This window comes from Neophocaena asiaeorientalis, unplaced genomic scaffold (genome assembly GCF_003031525.2).
Source record: "Neophocaena asiaeorientalis asiaeorientalis breed wild unplaced genomic scaffold, Neophocaena_asiaeorientalis_V1.1 scaffold188, whole genome shotgun sequence".
Classification (NCBI taxonomy): domain Eukaryota; kingdom Metazoa; phylum Chordata; class Mammalia; order Artiodactyla; family Phocoenidae; genus Neophocaena; species Neophocaena asiaeorientalis.
The window spans coordinates 4,102,807-4,112,482 of NW_020174156.1; the positions used below are offsets into that span (position 1 = coordinate 4,102,807).

The 9,676-nt window shown below is 34.1% G+C and overlaps 1 pseudogene; it reads right to left on the reverse strand.

Annotated features, from left to right (window-relative positions):
• Window positions 1–9,331: 9,331 nt before the first annotated feature.
• On the reverse strand, window positions 9,332–9,426 carry LOC112406383 (uncharacterized; annotated as a pseudogene).
• Window positions 9,427–9,676: the final 250 nt, after the last annotated feature.

A 9,676-nucleotide genomic window follows, 5' to 3' on the forward strand; every position in this document is an offset into this window, starting at 1 on the left:
CTGGGGGCCAGAGATGTGACAGATCTTCTTTGTCCTATATGACCTTTAATCTTTTACTTTCGTACCTTGTACTCCATAAAGCTCTTTCTGGATTAACTCTTCTGTGGTCAAACCAGGAGAGAAGGGCTATAACGTCTGCTCTCTAGCATGCAGTTCTCCTGGGAGGCAATGAGGTTAGGAACCAGGGTGTATGTACTGGATTACCATCCTCCAAGACGTCCCTTAATCCAGCCTTGGACAATCCTACCTGCATTCCTCCCCAGAGGGTGGAAGGAGATGAGGGGAAGAGGCTGTTGGACAACAATAAACCTGCTTCACTAGAGCCCTTCCCCCACACCCCAGAGCACTCAGCCGTCATTTGGAATCCATTTTCAGGTGGTAAGAGAGGGAGGTCTTTGAAAAGATCTGCTTATTTCCAATATGTCCTTTATAAAGTAGGCACTCTAGTTCTTTGACCTTGCCATGCATCTTTTCTTTGAAATGGAAGCAGTGAAGACTTTAAAAACATTATCTCGGGCTTCCCTGGTGACGCAGTGGTTAAGAATCTGCCTGCCAATGCAGGGGACATGGGTTCGAGCCTGGTCCGGGAAGATCCCACATGCCGCGGAGCAACAAAGCCCGTGCGCCACAACTACTGAAGCCCACGCGCCACATCTACTGAAGCCCGCGTGCCTAGAGCCCATGCTCCGCAACAAGAGAAGCCACTGCAATGAGAAGCCTGAGCAGCGCAACAAAGAGCAGCCCTCGCTCGCTGCAACTAGAGAAAGCCCACGCACAGCAACGAAGACCCAACACAGCCAAAAATAAATAAAATAAATAAATTTATTAAAAAACAAACAAAAAAACCCCATCATCTCCTATTCTAGAGAGTTTTCCTTTTTCCACCCTTGGCCCAAACACTTAACCAAGCTAGAAATAGGGACTGCGTCACACAAATACAACTGGGTTTGTTAACACAGAACTTCTAATTCAGATAAGGAGCAACAGACGTGAATGTCCATGGATGGTAAAATGTTTTCTCCAGGGTATCCTGATGAATCTAAAAGAAAGGCACACATGTTTCCCAATTAAGAAAATGCCTGCCAAGCAATGGGTAATACCATATGTCTAACCTCTTAAATGAAAATGAATGGCCAAAAGCTTTTTGATAAAAAAGAAAAGAATTATTTGTATTTGTGGCCTGGTATTCTGAACTTCCAAAATATCATCTTTGCATTTTGGTTATCTCCACTATTATCTTAAGTATACTTGGACTATTTGATGGTGCTGTCGTAATTCTACAATTAATCTAGGGATATTTACCCTTCTCTCCTTTGTCTTTAAAAACATCATTTTCTCATTTAAGGAGAGAACCCGGTGCATTCCCAGTATAGTTTTAAGTAATTTTTAATATTCAGTGATAAAGGTCTGTGCTTCATACTTCATCACTGGGCTATCCATTTCTCCTCACAAACTCCTGAGGGATCAAATCAAAAAGCTTTTGAAAAATTAGAATAAATTCCATCTACTAACTCACCTTTTCCTTAATCTTTTCTGAGAAATTTGAAAGACTTGCTCAATAAATGCTAAAAAAATAATAAAGGTCAGAGAAAGTTCATAATTTCTTTCTAAGAGGAACATTTTCTTAAGTTCATCAAACTGGAATTTTCTAACTATAGGGGAAATAAGTAGCCTCATTAAGAGAGAATTCTGCTTTCATTTGTCCACTCAATGTACAGAATTGTGTTCTCCTGATCTAGGTATCTATATTTAACTTAATACTTTGTAAAAATGAGAGAAGAATTCATTGCAAAGAACTGAAACTTGCAATACAATGATAACCAGGCATAGATTATAACACATAGGACACGACTAACAAAGAATATTAGGTTGGTTCTGAAATGAATACCTCTTTGTTAAAGACCAACGAAGCTCCTTTACCAGCGGGATTAAGGGTATGAGCTCTCTTCAGTCTCATTCCAGCTCCTTAGATGCCATATGGCTATTGCTCCACTAGGGTGTTGTCAAAATATTTAAAACTCAGATTTGAACTTTGCTTAGCTACTTGTTAAATTAATAAAACTAATCTATAATGTTATAGTATACATATATGATTTTATAATAAATGTAATATATATAATATCATTCATTCAGGGTTTACTTTTCTAAGTGTCCTACCAAACACTGCATTGTTTTTATTTCATTTAGTTCTCCTCTGATGAAACATAAACTCCATAAAGGCAGGGACATTTTTTTCCTATTCACCATTTTATCACCAGTGACTGAAACAGTGCCTGCTATGTAATTTGTCAAATAAATGTATGCATGTTGAAAGTATTATGATAAATATTTGACAGATGAAAAAACTAAAGCTCAGCAAAATCGCCTTGTCACAAAGCTATCAAAGAACAAGTCCCTTATCCAAGGTCAAACAGTAAGTTTTGAGGCTGTAGTATAACCCAGTTTTATCTGACTTCAAAAGCCAAAAGATATATTTCAGAGTAATAAAAGTCTACTGCTATAAAAAGCACTGCTTTTTTCCATATGCTGTCTGTGAATTGTTAGCCTTGTCCCTCTAATCCGAGTGGGACACTTGGTTTCTTGGTGTCCTTTGTAGGAGCCTCCACTCTCTCCTCTGCTATTAAGATAGGAAGCATTAAAGCCCTCTGTAGGAATACTGTTCCTACTTGGTGCCAAACTGAAAAGTGGTCTCCCATATGGGCAGGAAGGTGATACTTCCCACATACCACAATTACACACAGCTCACAGCAATAGCTCAAGACAGTACATACTTTTTAATACCAAATATCATATAGTTTGTATTGGGTCCCTCTATTCTCTCAGCCATTTACCTTCTTTGCATTGGGTATCTACAATTTTCCTGCTTTTCCCCAAACTAACTTCCTATCCTCAATTTTTTAAGATACAGGCTGCATTCAGAAACTGAATGATACTCATATTAAAATCTTGTGTTCAAGATTGAGCAAAAACTAGGAAGCAGTAAAACATGGATGGACCTTGAGGGTATTATGTTAAGTGCAATAAGTCAGATGGAGAAAGACAAATACCATATGATTTCACTCATATATGAATATAGAAAACAAACAAATAAACAAAATAAAACAAAATAAATGAACAAACCAAACCAAACAAAAACAAACACATAGATATAAAGAACACAGTAGTGGTTACCAGAAGGGAAAGGACAGGGAGAAGGATGAAATACATAAAGGAAGTCAACTGTACGGTAACTGATGGAAACTACATTTTTGCTGGTGAGCATGCTGTAGCGAATACAGAAGTAGAAACATAATGTTGTACACGTGAAGCTTGTATAATGTTATAAACCAGTTACCTCAATAAAAAATAAAACAAATAAATAAATAAAATTAGTGTTAAAAACGTGCTTCCTTGACTGTTTGTTTGTGGGTCTCTGTTCCCCGCTCCTTGAGGAGGAGCACTCTGGTGTAGCTGAGGGAGTCCTGGCTGCACCGTTTCTAGCCGTGTGATTTGGGGCAGGTGTTTTATCCCCGAACCTTTCATTTTCTCAATGTGTAAATCTTGGGATAAGTTAAAACTTACCTTAAGGGCTATCTGATCACTGAAATTTTTTAATTTGCTGTTTTACTCTGCAGGTAATAATATAAGCACATGTTACAAAATTCAAAAATACAAAAGAATATTTAGTGAAAAGTAAATGTCCCACCCACCCTTGTCTTCCAACTCTGAAACTAAGAACTGTTTCCTATGAGTCCTACCAGAGAAATCCTTTGCATATTCAAGCAAATGTAATTTTTATTAATGTTTTAACAATATACCTGGTGTTTTGTCTTTCTTTTTTTAAATCTATCAACATTTCCTTAAGGTCTTTCCATATAGGAGAGTTCACAAAAATCTTATACTTTTGAAAAGCTGTATGGGATTATTTCTGTACCATAAAACATTACCTTTTGATTAATATGGGAGAACAAACAGGTAAAAACATTCAAGGCATTTTGAAAAGAGAATAATGATAAAGAGAGAATTGGCCTACCCAGCCATCTAAATGTCAAAATAAATTCTGAAACAGTAAGTAAAACAGTGCAATACTAGTGCAAAACAGGCCACAAACAGAAAGAATATTAAAAAGACCTAGTAGTATACATTTAAAAAATTGGTATATGATAAAAGCTATATAATTATTTGGATATTTGGGAAAAGTTAAATTATATAACTATCACATCCCATATATATTCCAAATGGATTAAAGAGTTAAATATAAAAGGAAAAAAATGAAACCATAAAAGAAGTAAAAGAAAATGTAGGTAAGCATCTATTTGATCTTGGAGTTGATAAGGCCTTTTTAAGCAAAAGATGAAACTATATCAAAATCAACCATACCAAAGAAACTATAGCAGAATCAAAAGAAGAAACTATAAAGAAAAGTGATAGATTTCTATGATTTCTATTTCTATAAGTTTGACTGTGTATAGAGTAAAAATTTCATTACATAAGAAAAATTAATAGGCAAATTACAAAAAGAAATATTTTGGAACATATATGACAGACAAATGGCTAACAACCTTTATATTGAAAGAGGTCTCACCGATAGTAAGAAAAATAAAAACCATCCAATACAACTGTAAGCAAAGTACATAATGTGACAATTCACTAAAGAAAAGCTTATACAAATGGCCAATAAACATTTTTAACCTATATCTAGCTTGCCAGTAATACAAAATGGTAAGTAATGCTACATGAACAATGAAGTGTCTTTTTTTTTTCCATTTGTAAAGTTGAGAAAGATAAATGCACAATTCTCAGTATTAGCAAATGCTCAGTAAAATCGATGCTTTCATATTCTTACTACCTTTCTGAAGGGTAATTTGGTATGTTATTCAAAAGCCTTAAAGTTGTGAATTTTTTGTCTTGTATTTCTTTTTATAAGAAGTTATTCTGGTAAGATGATCAGATGTGTACCAAAAGATTTATGTATAAGAATGTCCATAGAACATGGAGAAAAGTTTCAAACAACTTATATGGCCATCAGTGGTATGTTAGTATATACATATTTTGCTACAGTAGGCAATTGTTAAATTTATGTTTTATAGAAAATGTAATGAGAAAAAGAGTTCTCGATAAATAGTTAAATGAAAATCAGATTATAAAAGATTGTATGCAGTCCATTTTAAACATGTGTACATAAATGTATACAAACATATATATATGTCCTATAAAAAAAGATAGACTTTTATATAAACTGATACTTTTCTGAGTGAAATGGTAAAGAATAATTTCTTTAATTTTGTACAGAGAAGTATTATCTTTATAATCAGAAAAAGTCAAAAAATGTCATTTTAAAATTAGAATCAGAGCAAACATCCCTGACTTAGATATCTAACTATTATTGTGTCACATTATTTGTATCAGACCTTACTGAATGTTGCTTGGATATAAATTTTCTTTAAAAAAATGCAAACAAATAAATACTATTTCAGATCATGTTTAGGAAATCTCTCAGCTCTAAGACTAAAGTCCAAAATATCCCTTGAGAGGCTCTAAATATTATTAAAATATTTTTATGTTTTATGTTTCTGCTTTGTGTTGAAGCAGTTGTTTAGATAAAAAAGTAACTGTGTAAACAAACACTGCTGAAGCCTAATTAAGAAACTAAAATACCAGTAAGTGTGACCATGTAGGTAAAAGGACTAGGATAGTTCCTGTTGTTATATGTAGGCATCAGCCAAGGAATTTGCCAAGATAAGTCTGCCCTACCCAGCAACAACTATGACATCGTATGTTCAAGTTCTACCATTGGCACAAAAAACAAGAATCAGGCTGGTAATCTAGGTCAAGAATTCATTTCAGCATGAATCACAATTTTTTAAGAGTGATTTGCCAATAATTTTTCAGTTTCTTTTCATGGTTTTCTGAGAAAGCCATGATTTAGTTACATTACTTGAAGTGACAACAAAGCTAGTCATGCATGAGAAAATCATTACTAATGTGTTTAAGCACCCTTAAATCTGTTTCTATTTCACTTCTCCCACGCTATTAGGACAATCAGCTCCACTCTAGTTTTCCAGTACTTCTAATCAGGTTCAATTCCCAAAATCAGATGAAACTGAGGACTACTTTAATTATCTAGAGATCTTCCGAGATACCCAAAAATGTCTTTTGATGCCCAGTTACCCAAAAATGTGTCAGCACCAAGGGCAGTAATACTTGCAAGTCCATTTTACATAAAACTTTTTAGCTAGCATTTCTTGATTGATTGATAGCTGATAGATAGCAGTATATATCAATCCAAAATAGACTGTGGTAGATTATTACTTAAAAATGGAAGAAATGGATTTTAGCACACCAATGATGCCACTGAGAACAAGAAGAAAAACCAAGATAAAAGATGGTAATCATCTGTTTGAAGTCAGCAGACTGCAGCAACAGAAAAGAGAATTGGAAGAACCGTACTCCAGAGAGGGGAGAACGTAGCAGAAGTAAGTGGACTTCTGCAGTCACTTTTACTCTAGAAGCATTTGCCAATTCTGTGAATGGGCACAAGGATGAGAATCCATTTTGTACCCGAGAAAGGATGCTACTGGAGGACAGAGAAAGAAAAATATACTAAGCCTTTGGTGGAGATATATGGGGGGAGCCTCAGGCATACTGCTGGTTTTCCTCTCACAGCAGTTACCAATTTCTGGAGCAGTAGCAGGCAGAAAACTAAACTTTAAACAGAAAGTTTCTGAAAGACTAGGTAAAGCTTTCACAGTCTCATAAAAATATACCATTAAATAAGTGAAAAGCCAACCCACAAAGTGAGAGAAACTATTTGCAACAATATATCCAACAAAGATTTATAACTAAAATATGCAAAGAATTAAGTATCATTATCATACTAAGTGAAGTAAGTCAGACAGAGAAAGACAAATATCATGATATCCTTATATGTGGAATCTGAAAAAAATGATACAAATCAACTTATTTACAAAACAGAAACAGACTCACAAACTTAGAGAACAAATTTATGGTTACCGGTGTGAGTGGGGGGCAGAGTGGGTAGGGAGGGATAGATTGGGAATTTGGACATGTACACACTGCTATATTTAAAATAAAATGCCTTTCCATTAAATAAATAAACTTTTGTTACATTAAGCCATCGCTGGCAGGGGTGGGGGGAGAAATTTTTCTATCTATTAATACATTTCCTTTGTAATGTAAAAATACATGTGCATTTTCTCTCACCATGATGATATTAGCCATAAATTGTCTATTTTATGATTCATTCATTTAAAAATCACTCTTGGATTTGTCTAAACTGCTGTTTTTGTTTTAAAATGAATTAAGTTTTTGAATAAATTTTTAAATACTGAAAAATAAATAGAAGGGAGCCCATCTAGGACTTCCTAAGAAGTCAATAAAGACAACCTATAGAATGGGAGAATATATTTGCAAATGATGCTACCAACAAGGGATTAATTTCCAAAAGATACAAACCACATACAGCTCAATAATAAAAAGACAAACAACCCAACCAATAAATGGACAATAAAGCAAATAAATGCAATCAAGTGATCTAAAGCATTGTAATGAAAAAAATAAAAAGAACCCATGATATAATCCACTCAGAAACAAATGGGCAAAAGAGATGAATAAGCACTTCACAAAAGGACAAATCCATTTGGATAATCATCATAAGGAAAGGTGCTTAACTTCATTAATCATCAGGAAAGTGAGAATTTAAATCACAAAGCCATTACCACTGCACATCTACCAATAAAGCTAAAAATAAAACAAATAGATAACAATTCCAAATGGTGGTGAAGATGTAGAGCAACTGGAACTCTCATACATTGCTGGTGGATCTATACACTGGAAAAGTGCTTGACAGTATCTACTAAAGCTAAGCATATACACATCCTTGGTCCAGGTATTCCATTCCTTGGTAGACTAAAGCTAAGCATATACACATTCTTGATCCAGGTATTCCATTCCTTGGTAGAAACTCTATAGAACTGTATAAGAGACATATACAGGAGACATATATGTCTCCTGAGACACATACAGGAATGTTTACAATGGCACTGTCATAATATCCCCAAATTGGAAACTACCCAACAATCTAAGAGTAGACTGGATAAATAAATAGTTGTATATGTATACAATAAATACTGTTTAGCAGTGAGGATGAACAAATTATAACTGTATACAACAACATGGATAAATCTAATGGGCAGTAAAAGAAACTAGACCCAAAAGAGTGCAAATGTTATGATTTTACTGATAAAAGTATCCAAAACAGACAAACTTAGCCTATGGTGTCAGAAGTCAGGAGAGTGGTTACTCTTAGAGGCTTAACAACTATAAGGGGACAAAAGAGGGCTTCTGGGATCTGGACAGTGCTCTGTTTTTAATCTGGGTGCTGCCCACATGGGTTTGTTCACTTTATAAAATTTGTTCTGATACACACTTTCATTCTACACTTTTTGAAGATATATTTAAAAGTTTGCATCAAAATCGATATGCATATAGAAAGAGGAGCTGCCATTAGCTAGATTAAGATAACTGTCTTAGACTGAGATCAGTATCAACACCCCAGTGTGTATTAAATTCTTCTGTTAGATGCAATTGATTTCTACATTTGTGACTACCAAACTACTGAACAAATATTACTGAAATGCCTAATTGCTATGTTAGTGGTAAAAACTTAAGTCAAAAATATGATATGATCCCCAACTTCATTTTACAAAAATACTTTGTATGTACAAAGTATTTACAGTCTGTTTGGGGACATAAGATTAGAGACAAAATTAGCAAACAGAATTTGAAGTCTAAACTCCTCTTGAATCTTGGGAGTTTTCAGCTGATTGAGTTTGGGAAATTGCTCCAGCCACCAAGATATCCTTTGATGATCACATTTTCTGCTCGCAGAATATGATGTTTATTTTTAAGGTTTTTTGCATCTATGTTTACAAGGAATATCGACTTACAGTTTTCTTTTCTTGTAATGTCTCTGAGTAATACTGGTCTCATAACCTAGGAAGTATTTCTCCTTCAAATATCTGGAGGAGTTTTTGTAGCATGGTACAAACATTTGATAGAATAAGTAAGTGAAGACATCTCACTTGGAATGTTCTTTGTGCATAGGTTATCTTTAATAGATAGTGGACTATTTAAGTTATCTAATTATTGTTTTTCCAGTTTTATTGAGAAAGAATTGACATATATCACTGTAAAAGTTTAAGGTATACAGAATGATGGTTTGATTTATATAAATTGTGAAATGATTACCACAATGGATTCAGCTAACATTTATCTTCTCATAGAGATACAATAAAAAAAAAAGAAAAAAAAAAGGAAAACAATTTTTTTCATAATTATGGAATACTTCATGAATTTGCATGTCATCCTTGCACAGGGGCTAATCTATGTATCATTACAATTTTAGTACATGTGCTGCCAAAGCAAGCATGTTATTTAATTTTTGAATTAACTTTGGTAGATTGTGAGTTCCTATGAATTTTTCTTCTGCTGGTAATAAATTCTCGCTGTATTCATTTGGGAAAAAATATTTATTTTGCCTTTAGTTTTGAAATATATTTTCACTAGGTACAGAATTTTAGGTTGCTATGTTTCTACTTCAACACTCCATTATCTTTTTTCTTGAATGGTTTCTGAAGAAAAGTTTGCTATAATTCAGATTTTGTTCCACTTTTTT